This window comes from Pygocentrus nattereri, chromosome 24 (genome assembly GCF_015220715.1).
Source record: "Pygocentrus nattereri isolate fPygNat1 chromosome 24, fPygNat1.pri, whole genome shotgun sequence".
In the NCBI taxonomy this organism is placed as follows: domain Eukaryota; kingdom Metazoa; phylum Chordata; class Actinopteri; order Characiformes; family Serrasalmidae; genus Pygocentrus; species Pygocentrus nattereri.
Window position 1 is genome coordinate 28,003,698 of NC_051234.1, and position 15,973 is coordinate 28,019,670.

General features: G+C 40.1%; 1 protein-coding gene across 3 annotated transcripts in view; it reads left to right on the top strand.

Annotated features, from left to right (window-relative positions):
- The window catches only part of sh3kbp1 (SH3-domain kinase binding protein 1), a 117,974-nt gene that overhangs the window by 31,992 nt on the left and 70,009 nt on the right, over positions 1 to 15,973 (top strand). The gene's annotated exons all lie outside the window — the stretch shown is intronic.

The window sequence follows — 15,973 nt, forward strand, 5'->3', positions numbered from 1 at the left end:
CATCGTCTTCTTGCTAAACCAAACAGAGCTCCCTGAAAAGCAGACAACGGCTGCTTTTAACTTTTGACTACAGTGAAATGTTCCCATATTTTTGACTTTTTTCATTCATGCAGTCGCCTCCTGCTCGTAGTCGCCGCCATCTGTGTTCCCTTTTTCAGTCAAGCGATATAAATGGGAAGCGCAAACATCATCATGACAACTAATCAGAAAGATTTGTTGTCAGTTTGTTTTTTTCTTATTGATGTCATCAGTATCATTGATCCATTGTTGCAGCCCTGATATACTGTTAATAAGTACTATTAGTGTATTACAGATATTTAAAATACCTGTATATCCCAGCCTGACACAGACTGCCTGACATGGACTGCCCTGTTGTGGCTCCACAGTAGGTAGCTAGAAATAAAATAATCCTCATTTGCAGTAAATAAAGCTCTGCTGATCGTTCAACACAGTTTAACTGTAAACGGTCTTAACCTTAATGTAATGTTAATGTAGAGCTGCTAATTCACCCTTTAACCCTGAAGGCTGGCGCACAGGCTGCTGGTCACCATAATCTTATCTACAACCCCAATTCCAATGAAGTTGGGATGTTGTGTAAAACATATAATAAAAACAGAAAACGATGATTTACAAATCCTTTTCAAATCATGTTCAAACGGATAAACTTTATTGTTTTTTGCCAATATTCACTCATTTTGAATTTGATGACTGCAACATGTTCCAAAGAAGTTGGGACAGGGGCATCAAAAGACTGGGAAAGTTGAGGAATGCTCAAAAAACATCTCTTTGGAACATTCCACAGGTGAACAGGTTAATTGGAAACAGGTGAGTGTCATGAAAGTCGTTCACAAGCAAGGACGGGGCGAGGTTCACCACTTTGTGAACAACTACATGAGCAAATAGTCCAACAGTTTTTATAATATTGATTATTTGGTGATGAACCGACTTTTATAATCACTCCAACTGGTTTCCTTATACGTTTAATCTGCAACGAGAAACTGTCAAACACTGAAATTCTCGCGGCTGAAGTCAGCTCCATATTCTCTAGCTTCTTGGTTGAATTTCCTGTTCCACCTTAAACGATGCAGCGGTCACATTCTGGCACCTCAGGCACCATTGAAGGTGGAGCGGAAAAATTTGAACAGTGAAGCTGCCAATGAGAAGCGACTTCAGCGTCGCAAAAAGTTGAACGTTTAGAGACATTTTACAAGAAAATATTTTACTTTTGAGGAAACGTTTCCTGTTGGAGATGTGAGAGAAGCGGCTATAGCTGAGCTAAAGCTTAAAGCAGAGCATACTGAGACATATTTACAGCCAAGATGGGAAAATGGACATAAAATATCGTGGCTCCCAAGGTGGTATGATTTTTTGTTGAAAGGACAAAATGGCTCTTCTTAACATTTGGGTTGACCGCTGATCTAAACTATGTCAGATTGTTTTCTAATTGCAGAGAAATGCATTGAAACTTTCGCCTGTAGTAATGAACTGAATGAGACAGATACAGAAGATGGCGATTAGATTGGAAAAGCACTGGAATGCTTCTGTGAGCACACTAGTCCTGTGTTTGCTGCTTGACTGATTTGTATCTTAAGGCTTTGGGCCCAAAGGGCCAAATTACAGTAGGTGGTTTAGAGGTGAAGTGGCAGTTTACCACGCAAGTGTCTGTGGCTGACAATAACACAGCTATCAGCAGCACCATGCTTTCTGGGTGTGTATTGAATGCTGACTGTAAGGGCACGGGTGGTTGAGTTGCAGCGCTGCAGAATGCAGAGCGCTGATGCGAACAGGATGCTGAGCCTGTTGTGTAAGTGGTGGTGATGTGTGATCTGTTTAAGGGAGTAAAGGTATTCATGTTTTCAAATGACTTGCTGGACTTACAGTGTTGTCTTGATTAGTGACGGGCACCAAATTACAAGCTGAATCTTCTGCTAAGTTCTGCTAAGTAAAATTCAGTGCTATTCATTCAACAAGTCACCTGTATTAGCGTCAGTAATCCTACAGACATGCTTGTTATTTGCCGCCTAGATTACGTTCTGTATGCGTGTTATTAATGTCAGGGCTTGTTGATCCCTTGCAGTCAATAAGTCTACCCACGTCCACAGCCTCACACTCCTTTCTGGTTAAAGCCACGGCCACTTTCAGCTTGTTTCACCGTTAAGCCACACACATTTTGAACACAATGTTGTTTAAGCCACACCCACTTCAGCTCATTTAAGCCACACCCACTTCCAGATAATTTTTGTTCAAGCCACACCCACTTTTAAGCTCGTTTTTAGTTAAGCCACACCTGTTTTCAGCTCGTTTTTGTTTAGACCACACCCACTTTCAACTCGCTTTTTTGCTTAAGCCACACCCATTTCAACTCATTTTTAAGCCACACCCACTTCCAGCTCATTTTTTGTTCGTCACATTCGCCTTTCAGCTCGTTTTTGGTAGTCACACCCACTTCCAGCTTAATTTTGTTTAAACCACACCAAGTAGCCCTCGTCATAAATGGAAACACAAAGCAATCACTGTGTTGAATTATGTGTTGTTATATATTTTATTATTATTGTAAAGCCTGATAAGCTAAAAATGGCATAGAAACATGCCTAAACGCCAACACTCATTAAGAACGCGAGGGTTTATGAATTTACATGATTATGCAAAATGTAAATGCCCCTTTGCTGCCCTTTTTCTAAACCCTGCCCCTTTCCCCCACCTGCCTGCATGCCGCTGTTTACAGACTGAACAGATTAAAATGAAGCACAGCAGAAACTAAAATAAGCTCCAACTGTGACGTTAGATAATCAGAGTGATTCTCTGTTTCTGACATTCCAGCATCAGTCGCTTGATTTCGCTCGCTCACACTTGAGTCTTCATCCACTAAACTTCCCTTAGTGCAGTGTATGATGCAGTGCATCATTTGTGGTCAGTTTCTTACCTGTTTAGTCCAGTGAAGGAAACTTTAGGGTGTTTTCACACCTGAAAGGTCTACATGGGATACATCTCCCTATACTTAACATGGATTGGTTTGTAAAGGAGCTGCCTTTTCCGTTTGAATGGAGAAAAGTGAATGTCTCCTCTCATCCTCTCAGAAAATCAGAAATTACAATGAAATTACATGAAAAAAGTACTTGAGTACAGTAACGAATTCCATTTACTTAGATACTGTCCACCACTGTAGCCGCCTATAGGCAAACACACACTAGACGAATTGTGCTGTGATGCTCCTCACACCAAATAGCACAGAGTGTAGCTGTACATTCTTAAAGATGGCTCTTCAGGGGCTCTTTAGGAAGGAAAATGGTTCTATATAGAAGAATGAACACTTAAAGAACCTTTTGCCTGATTCTTGGCATCATGAAATGGCTCTTCAGATTGATGGATAATGTGTTGTCAAGCTTGTAACAATAGAACAACGCTTTTTGGTGCTATATAGAACTCTTTAAAGGGGAACCGTCTATAGCACATTCCTGTACATTCTCCATCAACCTGAAGGACCCTTTCATGATGTAAAGAAACCCTTAAATCATGCAAACGGTTCTCATGGTTCTATGTAGAACAATTTTCCTTACCAAAGAACCCTTGAAGAACCATGTTTTTTAAGCGTGTACCATATAGGAAGCATCACAGAAAAGCTGTGATAAACATTCAACTTAAGTTCCTTTTATTCTTTAGATTTAATGGAATAAATCTTTTATCATCATGAAGTGAATCGGTCATGTTTGGTGTCAGCTGAGTAACTCGCTGTTTGTCTGAGGTTTGAGGTGAAGTAAGTTCTGCTGTGACTGGACTAGAACATTAGGTAACAGATGATCAGCATTTGTCTAATCATCTAAAAGACTTTGCCTTGATTGCCTTGATTGCCTTGTCAGTTTCAAGTCTCATGTCACTTACTATAGCGGTCTATGTGGCCTGGATCTGTATTTAATGCAGTAACAGAGACATGCTGGGAATTCTTTGAAAGTGACTGCACCCTTTTTGGATGGTGCTTGTCATGGTAAATGGCTATTGAAGTGCAGGGTCTTTGAAAGCTTCTTGAAGGTTGTAAGAGATTCTGCAAGATGAGAGGTGGCAGAGCGTTTATGCTCCACTAGTGAGAAGGTTCCTATTAGCTTGGGTGTAAAGCAATAATAAAGCAGGGCCTAGTAGCGCTGATAAGGTGTGATTTTGCTTTGGTAGGCCAGTGGGCTTTGGTGGGGCCAGGAACATAGCTAAGGTCCGCTCTAGGGCTGCATGATAGGGACAAAATCCAGCTTATTTTGCTGTATATATCTGCAGTGTATTAAAAACGCATCCTTGATGTGGTTTAAAATTGGTGAGCTTTAATTTGCTTTCGGAACAAAACCTTGTATCTCCATTTTTGCACACGCACATCTGATAAACCGCTTATCCTTCTGGGTCATGGGGAGAGCTCAAGCCTATCCCGGCAGTCATTGGGTGGAAGGCAGGATACACCCTGGACAGGCCACCAGTCCATCGCAAGACAGACAGACTGACACACATTCACTCATACACTCACACCTAGGGGCAATTTAGCGTCTCCAGTTGACCTGACCGCATGTCTTTGGACTGTGGGAGGAAACCAGAGTACCCAGAGGAAACCCACGCAGATACGGGGAGAACATGCAAACCCAGGCCCTGCTTGCTGTGAGGCAAGCACTTACAGCACTACCCACTTCGCCACTGTGCCACCTCCATTTATTTATTTATTTATTGCAGATTATCAGTTTTGAGAATTTGAAAATGCACGTTGGTCTTTACAGTGTGTGTACATTTCCTGAAGGATGGCCAAAACGAAACGGTCCAAAATTACTTGGAAAAACGTCTGGTTCCATTGGCTTACCTTCAAAGTAAAGTACCTTTTTTCCTTCTCCTGTAAAATTCTAAATGAATTTTTGAGTTACGTGGTTTTGTTGGAGTGTGCAGATGTCTTGAAAGGTCTCTGGATCAGGACGCTCCTAGCACTCAATTCAGAAGATTAGGCCTAGTGATTTGACAGAGGATTGTTTGCATATTGGAGCCTTCAGCTTTTGCAATATTGGCCAATATCGCAATAACGATTAAGTCGTGCATCGCTTAGCTCTGCTGTTTACCCGGAAGTGTCTCAAGTGTCTGTGATGTAAGCGACCCAAGAGCCACAGAGCACAGGTTGGCTCAATATAGAAACACTCAATTCCTCTGTGTTAACCCTCACTGTTTCTGCAGTAGAGTATTCGCTGTGTGGGAAGGCTAGCTGGCTACGCTGCCTGTGAGCGGATGTGTGTTGCTGGCTGTGTAATTTTCGTTCTGCGCTTCGCTGCCGTTTCCTCTTCGACATGCAGCCAACAGAGGGAAGTGTGGACTTCCTCTGATGGTGCAGGAACAGGAAGAGAGAGTGTGATGGCAGTAGAAACTGGAAGAGTGAGAGCGAGAGAGAAGCTGTCTGATCTGATGGCAAAGGTTACAGTTAGGCACCAAAACAAGCGTGAAATATTAAAATGCTTATTTTTGCATTACACACCACATCAGTTTATTAGGTTCACCCACCTTGACCAAACGGCCATTTCATCAGAAACACCTACAATATAGGTTCCCTTAGATTAACCGTATAGTTGTACGAGTGCCACCACCACCACCGCTGTGCTCAGAATGATCCACCACCCAAATCATACCTGGTCCTATTGAGTCCTATTTTCCATTGATTGACAGGGTAGGTGGGGCTGATGAGCTGGGCAGCAGAAGTCAGTCATTGTAGACCTGGCACCGCCGCATTTAGTGCAAAACCGCTATCAAGAAATGATAATCCTTGATGATGGATTTCATATTTAATGAAACTGGAGGTGCTTACTGAATACACTAGCACTTCCCAAGATGCATCATCAGAAGGGGAGTTTTCCTTGTCTTTCAAATGGAAATCTCACTGTAGAGGCTACAGAGGCACCGCTGTAGGATGGGACACGTTTACAGCGGATTTAGCGATGGTTCATTTTCATTTAATTCTTTTTTAACTTTTATTTCTTGCCTAATCACTTTTATAAATGTTTTATGTAAGAAAACCTTATACCTCAGTACTTTCATTTCTGAGATGCTTTTGTTAAATAAAACAGACAATGTACATTCATTTAGCTACATTAGTAGATTTCATGCTGTTTTCGTGCCGTTTTTTAAGGAAAAGCTATTAGGTTCATTATGAGTGGCTTAAAACACATTAGTTTCACTAAAACTATCGAGTTCGGTTTTTGGTCATAGAAAATTCTGTCACCTAGTATTATTGTTTAGCAGCCGTAGCTTGTAAATGCCATGCAGCTGCTGCCAAGCTAAACAACCATTTTGGATGTGTTTTTATTTATTTTTAGTTGTTGTTCATTTCATATGAAGTAAAGTTTATCAGGCAGTCACCTTGTGTGAGGTAGCTGGGCGGGTGGTGAGCAGACAAAGTGACAGAGCCAAAATGCCAACCTGCCGCCAAGTTCCTCAATCTGCTGAGCCGTGTGAAGATTCAGGAACTTGATAGCAAGATGACATTTTGGTATCTGGTACTTTATTGTTGAATGTATTGTTGACTTTTTTTGTAAATGGTGTTGGCTATGCATTGGTAATTCTCTGTATTGATTAGCCACCTCGGAGGCAATTTCTGGCCGTATTACATTGATTCATTGATTCTAAGCAGTGTTGAGAACATAATCACCCCTTAAGATTCAAGCAGAGCTCAGTTTATCTTGTGTGCTTGTGTGTGTCTCTCCCACAAAACTTTACAGAAGAAGGAAAAAGCTTGCTTTACTTTTAACATAAGCTGATGGATCCAGACTTTTGGGCCATTTCTTGTAAAATTTACAACTGGCATTTTCAAATTATGTAAAAATGAAAGAAAAAAAAACTAAAAAAACTCCTCGAAAATAGAAATACAAGATACAGGGTTGTGTGTGTGTGTGTGTGTGTGTGTGTGTGTGTGTGTGTGTGTGTGTGTGTGAATAGCTTGTACTTTATAGCCGTTTCAGCCAGAAATTAAGTGAAGGGTGGTATTAGACTTTTCACAATGCTGTATTTATACAGTATATATGTTCTATGGTCAGAATGAATGGTATAAAAACTTGAATAATAACGCTTTACTTATTTATTAGTTCAAGATAAATGTACAGCATGCAAGCAACTCAAGGACTTCTTTGCAGCTTTGTGAACATTAATACAAGAATAGTGGAGCCAAGCGGACTAACAATAGTACAGAAAAGTGTACAAAGTTGAGACACTATGAACGTCAGTTAGATTCACAGCAGCTCGGCATCCTTCAGCACCGCTAATGGCTATAGCCTCCACCTTAAAATGGATCTGGAATCTGGTGAGTACAAATGCAGTCGATTACTGGAGAGTGTTTGCGATTAATGTTGGTCTCATCCAGAATTATCTGTCACCATACTGTTCACTTGTACTGTAAGATTAGTTTCTTATGCTTAGTCACATAAAGATTTACTAACAACTCGTCACCATGTTATCAAAACATTATATCTCCTGGAGCCGGATTCACAACTACAGACTTAAGACAAAAGCTGAGATAAGAGGTTTTCTGGAGAATAATAAGTTAAGAATTTTTTAATTGTTCACGAAAAATGATGCAGTGTAAAAATGGCTGTTCAGTTCAACCTAAAAACCTTTCAATTTTCAATTTTTTCACTTTGATGAAAAGAATCGTTCATTCAAAGTGGTTCCAAAACGCACTTCGTCGTGTTCTTCATAACTTTAATATTTCATAAGCTCCATTCAGAAGCTGGGCGTCGTGTGAGGCTGTAGCTCTTCTCTCCAGTCTAATAGACGGTGACGTCATTTTAAACACTTATAATAAAAGAAGCTGAACTTTGTTTTTCTACTGAAAGTCGACCCGTTTTTCCCCAAATCTGGGTTATAAACTATAAACAGACGGCGTCTCTTCAGTGATCTGCTCTGGAAACATCACTTTTATAAAATAACACAAAGAGCGTCTGAGATTTTTGGCTTTCAGCAGTAAATTGTAAGCATGTAGTGATGTGTGGAGATCATAAAACACATGCTCTGTTAATCTGAGGGGAGCTTTTAAAATAAATAAAGAAATAAAATAAAAATGGACATTGATTTCATGCAGTTACTGAATAATTTGCCTTACGGGTGGTCATGTGAATTCAGATGGACAAACCAAAATATACCCTGGAGAATAAGAGGTTAAAGTTAAATTGACCAACTATTTTTACAGTGTAAAAGAAAGTAGTATTCTTGGGAAAAAAAACTATTTTTAAATATTTTCTTAACCATCTTAAAGTGTAACCTCTCTACACATAATTGTTATAATACAGTAAGGGGGATTTTTCTTGTTGTTTGTTTCTTCCACTGTCACTTCCAGTTGTTGTTTGCTGGCTTTTTTTGAACGTTTGGTTTGATTTAGTTTTACCTTCATGTTGTCATCCTCAGCCGCTGAAGACGCTTAAACGTGATTTACCCTGAATAACTGGTTAATGAAATATTGTATAATTTCTGATAATCTGTAAAATATAACGTGATATTGATGATAATCTACTGGACTTCAGCCTACATACAAAAACAGTTAAGTTTAGTTAAGAGTTAAGAATTTCTTCTCTTTGCTGAAGAGAATATTTTAAGGTTTTTCTTTGAAAAGCCCTAGAATGGTCACTTTATAACATAAGCAAAAAAAAAAAAAGACATTAATGTAACAATGTTTTATTCCAAATCATTTTTTGGCCCATTTCTGTTGGTCCATATACATCATAAGGGTAGGTGGTGTTTTCAGATGTTTTCAAAAACATTAGCCACGTTTACATGCAACCTGATAATCTGTTAATACTCTGACTAACAGCTCAATCGGAACATAATTGAAATATAATACGTACATGTAAACAATCAATCAGAACAGTCTAGCCTGATTGAGGCTAGACTGTGGGACGGGCGTCCAGCTTATGGGTCTCAGAACACGACGACTTCCTCTCTGCCTTCTTTAATAAGGACATGTGAAGGAGGTTTTTCCTGAGTCTGATGTCATTTTAAAGTAATTAAAAACTCAAGCACTGCTCACTGCTGCTCATCTCTCTCTGACTGGACTCCCCTGATTCTCATTGTCATGGTTCTCTATGCATGCGTGTAAGTTTAGATCAGATTGCTTGTCGTGTGCATGTGAATGGAAATTTTACAGCAGATTATTGAGTAGGGTGAGTACTGTATATAAACACCTCAGTCTTAATCTATAATCGAAATGTATTGACAAAAATCTTTGCATGTAAACACACCCAATGTGTTGGGAGTTTGAGAAATGACAGCAAGCTAAGGACAAATTAAGTGGCATAAGGACAAATTAAGGCAGTGTCACTGAGATATTGGTTCAGAAGTGAAGAGAATAACTTGTGAACAGAACACTAGCATGTTCAGCAATAAAGTGAAATATGATCTGTTGCTCAGTTCATGTGGGAAAGTAAACACACTGCTGTGCTTTATTAAAAACCCTGCTGATTCTTTGTTCATGCCCATGTTTTGCATACAGTCCCAAAAAGTGGTTCGTCGTGTTTACTCTTGGCTGATATGTATGGATCACATTGCTGTTTTGTTGTTTATCTCTACATTTAAGTGCTGAAAGGCTGTTGAACTTCCACTGAAACTCCACTCCGTGCCATCAATCAGACATTTTTACACTGAGATAAGCTGTTTGAAAAATACAGTTAACTAAGTAGTTGCCTGAGATTTATTAAATGATATGGTAGGTATATTATAGTAAGATGGGCTGTAATTAAATTCTTGTGAGATTTTTACTGTTAAGGTGTTCTGGGCTTAAAGCGCCTCAATCACTGACCTATTAGCCGTTCGCAGTGGTCCTCAGGCTTAGCAGTGTTTTTGACCGCATTAGTTGTTCAGCAGTTGTTCAGACATCATTGATTTCTTAACAGGGGTGTAATGAGAGTTTTCTAGAGGCAAGCTGTGAAAATGGGTGCGTGCTGAGGACAGTATGTGCTTGGGTGCAGCTCGTGGTTGAGTGGCTGGAAAAAAATCCGATGAATCATGAAATCGTGATCATGAAACTTCACCTTCCATTATTCTGGCAGGTTCACAATCATTTTTCAAACTAGATTTGCATGCAGAAATGTGAATGGGTGAACTATTCACCCAGTAATGGCATACAGACAATAAAAGCAAAACCCCACGCTGTTGAATTTTCACACAAGAGAACAGCCTGATATTTCGGTGGTCCAAATAAATGAGCTCATACATAGCCGTGACAAAGTCTAAGACCACCCATTCTATTCGTTTTGTCCACTGGTATAATATCAGTATCAGTATTTCAGGTGTTGCCACTTTAACTCTCCCATCCTTCCAGTTTTAAAACCAACCAGTTGCACTGTCCATTCACACAAGCAGCTACCCAGACTCACCTCAGCTGCCTTGTAGATTTGTTCTTTTGTGCATCTAAAATGTGAAAAATAAGAGTTATGAATTGATGAGTCTAAATTTCTAACTGGGATCACTTACATCAGGGGTTTCAAACTCAATCACTAATAAATAACAATAATAATAATAATAATAATAATAAATAAGAATAAAATCAGATCTGTGGGCTAGAGATTTTTTTTTTCCCCAAGTTTAATTCATGTTGAGCTGCAACCTGAACTGGTCAATGTTTATTCAAAATATGCAAAAACATCAGCAGTAAAATACAAACACTTCTAATAGACCTTGAAATATTTAAGTGATAAATAGTTAAGTGATACTTTTTTGATCCCACAACTGGGGAAGTTCCACCTCTGCATTTAACCCATCCATAAAGTGAAACACCACATACACACTAGGGAGCAGTGAGCACACTTGCCCAGAGCGGTGGGCAGCCCTATCCACAGCGCCCGGGGAGCAATTGGGGGTTAGGTGTCTTGCTCAAGGACACCTCAGTCATGGACTGTCGGCCCTGGGGATCGAACCGGCAACCTTCCGGTCACAGGGCCAGGTCCCTAACCTCCAGCCCACGACTGCCCCCTAAAAGCTTGTCAGAAGTGGGATACATGAATACTTGAGAAATTCAAAATTTAGGAGCTCAGTCTTTTAAGCATGCTTATTCTGCTTGATCCAGACCCCTGCCGTCCTTTCTTTGCTGCAAGTTCATTAACACGCGGGCTCTGAGGTGCTGAGCAGGTGTTCTGTGTCGATGTTGGTTGAACAGCAGCTGAAATGTAGTTGATGTGTTTGGTGATGTGACTGTTGTGGAGGTTGGGGTCAGTAGCGCAGCACACTGTAAACCACTTCTGTGGGCCGAATAAGATTGTGTCATGGGCCTGATCTGGCCTTCAGTTTGACACATGGGACATTGTTCGGAGCAGCTCCTAAGACTGAACTCTAGAGGTTGTGGGAAAATATCCCTGCAGATTTCATTAAAAAATATTTTTAAAAAATATTATACATATATATATATATATATATATATATATATATATAGACTAGAAGCTGCAATAAAAGCAAAGGGTGAACACATTAAATACTGACAAAAATGACATTGCATTTAGTTTTTAAGGCTTCTCTGTTAAATGTATTGCTTCTGCTTCTCCTTGGCAGTGAAAAATGTACTAAACTTGTACTTAATGGCCATTTTGGCTGGAAATAATGAATTCAGTCCAAATAAATGAAAGGGTAGTCCCTGATGTTTGAACACTACTGCACTTTAGTGACCGATTCTATAATCAGTTCCACCTTTCTATATTTGATGTGGTTGACTGTGGTTGGGGTTTCTGTAGGTTATACTGGGTCGTCACAGTAGAATCTCCTGTCTGCGCTGCCAAAAATGATAACTTGGCAAGTAAAATGAACTCGTCTTGATACGTCTAATACTGCTCATTTCTGTTTAGTTTTAAGCATATTGTATGATTATTTCACTTTATTTCTAGATTCATTTATTTTAATTGTTATTTTAAGTATTATTTTAGGAAACTACCAACTGTAGATGATTGGACCGAAGTAGCTAAAGAGATTTATATGATGGAAAAGAGGACTTTGTTAACGTAAGAATGGATGTATTTCAAAAGCGCAAATAAATGCTGTGTTTATCAGAATTCAAAACTGGACCGAGAACCTGGAATCTGCATAGAGGTAAACAACTGATCAGTGTGCAGGGAAATACAAATGTGGAAACAACAAACGTGAGACTACAGTGTGAGACTACACTCTTCTGTTCCGTCTTGTGATTATTGTCATTGTTATTTCTTTTTTTCCTTTTTCTGTATATTTTATTTCTTTTCCCTTTTCATAAAGCAGTCATTATATTTAGTGTTTATACTTGGTAAATTATAAGAAGATAGTGAAAGTAGAAAGGCAAATATAGAACTATTATTGGAACAAAACCTCAAATCTCCAAAATGGTAACTTTACAGTAGAAGGAAGAAACTTACTCAGCGTTTAATGTAAGTTAATGTAACTTTTTTTTTTTGGGTTGTTTCTTTTGCTCCAATCGTCATGAAATTTACACACAATGTTGAGGCCAACAGACGTTTTCATATTGTGATAAAAACTGTAAAATGACAAAAATGGGTACAAGGTTTTGTTCTGACAGCCGCGATATTCTTTAAAGCTACACTATGTACGATTTGGAGATTTGGAGCCCTCTTTGGTGGAACTGTGTCATTGCATGCATCGTGCAATAAACGCTTTGTAATGTTGGTTGTGCTTGGGTCCACTTTCACGGTGGATCAGTGTGATGATTTTCAAAGAGTATTCGAAAAGAATGCGATCAGGACTTGGTGAAAGAATGCGTCTTCAGATGATGCGAGCGAATGATCAGTATTTTACTTTTGAGACCCAAACCTCAAGCCAGACGTTCTTTTTGAGTCTGTGCGTGTGACATGGATATGGAAAGACGAACAACATGGTGTGAAACTCCCGACCAGACACCTCTGACTTCTAAATGACTGTTTCAGGCTTTACAGGGCGACTCGCGGCAGCACGCCCACACCATATTTTTTTCTCCTGACTCAGTAATGCTTTCAGTTTTAACAAAAACATCTTACGTGGTGCTGCATTAAGAAGAACACAAAGAAAACGTTGGTAAAAAACTTGTAAACTTGTAAAATTGTAGCTTTACAGGAGAAGGAAAAGACCTACTATACTTTTAATGTAAGTCAATGGAACCAGATTTTTTTCCAAGTCATTTTGGGCCGTTTCTTTTGGCCCATTCATCATGAAATTTACACACAATGTAAAGAACAACAGGCATTTTCAGATTATATGAAAAACTGAAAAACGGCAAAAATGGAGATACGAGGTTTCCTCCGACTGCAGCGAGATGCTTGTCCTGTCATTCTGTTTGTCTGTATTGGCAGATTGATGTTGGCACAACTAGTGATGAGAAATATTAGCTATATTGACTAGATTTAAAATGTTTTCTCTTGCCAAGAGTCATTTTTTGCACCCTGTCAGAAACTCACACATGCTCACTCTCTCTCACTCTCTCTCACACCGCATGTAATGGCACCTGTCAGATACCAGCTATGGAACTGGACATCTGGATATCAGCCGAAAATGCCAAGTCAGATATCAGAGGAAAATGAATGAACTTGATCCTAATACAAGTTCTTCCTCTGCCCCCTAGAAATGGTATCTTGTCAAGTAAATTGATATTAAATAAATAAATATAGTCAATACATCTAATATTTATCCTGTTAAAACTGTGGTGAGCTTAATTGAATTCTAGACATTATTTGCTTGTTTTAAGTAATTTTATTGTTAAAATCGTTTCACCGTGTCAGCAGATAATTTAGCTTATTTGTGCTTGAAACCAGCACATTATCTGGCGTGAGAATTTTGCTTGGAAAAAAGCCTAAAACAAGTGAATAATGTCTAGAAATAAGGTAAATATTCTTATAATAAGTGCACAGCCATCTCAATATGAGAAATATGAGACATTTGGACTAAATTTAAGATCGTTTTGCTTGACAAGATACTATTTTTTGCAGTGTGGGGTCTTTGAGTAGTTTGAGCATCATGGCCTACTTTTAGTTGCTCATCTTAAAAGAAATGCTTCCATTAAAGGAATAAATATAGGCCCGGGATCGAAACCCTCAGTGTCGGCATCAGATGAGAAAACGCATCATGCAGTCTGTAACTGGCCGTGATGTAGACACTGGAAAGTGTGCTGATTCTTGTTGACCTGCTTCTCCAGATCCTCAGACATATTGCACTTAATCTGATCTCCAAAGAGTGAAAGAATGTGTTTTTAGACTGTGTGGAAACAGCTGCTGTGCAAACTCGCCACGCTAACCTTGTATATGCTATCGTAGTTTCATTGTACTGCTCAGTAAATTGGTCTCCTAAGCAAAGTTTGAAAGTTTTGCACGTGTGTTTGTGTGTGTGCTTCTGAGAAGGAAGAGAGATGAAAGAAGTATCCACAGGTGTTTCCTGTTCTACAGTAGGTCTGTCTCTGTAAATCTCACCACTGTCATGTGTGCCAAGTGCTCAACAAAGTTAGCTTGACTCTCATAATAACAGCAATAAGTTGATGTTTCACTTGTAATATCCAACCATCCATTTTCTAAGCCACTTCTCCGTCAGGGTCGCGGGGGGGTGCTGGAGCCTATCCCAGCAGTCTTCGGGCGGAAGGCAGGATACACCCTGGACAGGTCGCTAGTCCATCGCAGGGCAGACAGTCAATCACACACTCACACCTAGGGGCAATTTAGCACGTCCAATTGGCCTGACTGCATGTCTTTGGACTGTGGGAGGAAACCGGAGAACCCGGAGGAAACCCACACAGACACGGGGAGAACATGCAAACTCCACACAGAGAGGACCCCGGTCACCCGGCCAGGGAATCGAACCCAGGCCCTCCTTGCTGTGAGGCGACAGCGCTACCCACCACGCCACCGTGCCGCCCTACACTTGTAATATCTGCTCTATATATATATATTTCCACACCCCCCAAACCAAAGTTTAGTCTTAGAAGTTGGTTGCACTTTATGCTTTTCACAATCCAAATCATTCTAAACACATTCACGGTCATTACGATCATTGCCTTGTGCAAACGTGCAAAATCATGATTATTTGTTTGTTTGTTTGCTTGTTTATTTATTTGTAAATAAACGCACTTGTCAATTTTCTCAAATCCACTTACAAAATGCATTATAGGCCACTTTCAAGAATTCCCCTATTCTTTATTGGTCAGGACCCCCCAAGGGATCCTCACAGAGCAGGTACTATTTAGGTGGTGGATCATTCTCAGCACTGCAGTAACACTGTCGTGGTGGTGGTGTGTTAGTGTGTGTTTTGCTGGTCTGAGTGGATCAGACACAGCAGTGCTGCTGGAGTTTGTTAAACACCTCAGTGTCGCTGCTGGTCTGAGAATAGGCCACCAACCAAATATATCCAGCGTCCCGTGGGACGACCAGCGCAAACTGTGAGGCAGCAGATGAGCTGTCGTCTCTGACTTTACGTCTACAAGGTGTAGATGTACCTAGTAGAGTGGACAGTGAGTGAACACGGTGTTTAAAAATTCCAGCAGCTTGAATGCTCCACCTCCCAAATAATACATGCTCTCTGGGGGTCCTGACCACTGAAGAACAGTCTAACAAAGTAAAGAGAAACAGATGGACAACAGTCTGTAACTGTAGAACTACAGTGTTCCTATATGATAAGTAAGCCTGATGCACAGTGATGTATACTAATAGGCGTGGGATGGTAATAAGGATGATGTTCCGTGAGCCAAGAAAATTCCTTTCCTATTCCCTTATGTGACCAGCGGGATGCCAGTAAAATAAAGATGTAAAGATGCAGGCGTTGCTCCTTTAGCCTCTCCTGCTCATCACCCAGGATTTCTGTGTACGCTGTGTTTCTTGCCCCACTGACCCGATGACTCCGTTAGAATTGTGCGCGGTGATAAGCCGCACTGAGATTGGATTAGGCCTTGTGTTTTTTTTGAGGCAGTGGACAATATCACAGCGGCCTTCCTGCCCGTGTGATTCTGCTCAGTCAGCCGTGTGCTCTGCTTCCTGCCGCGCTGATGTGATAACTG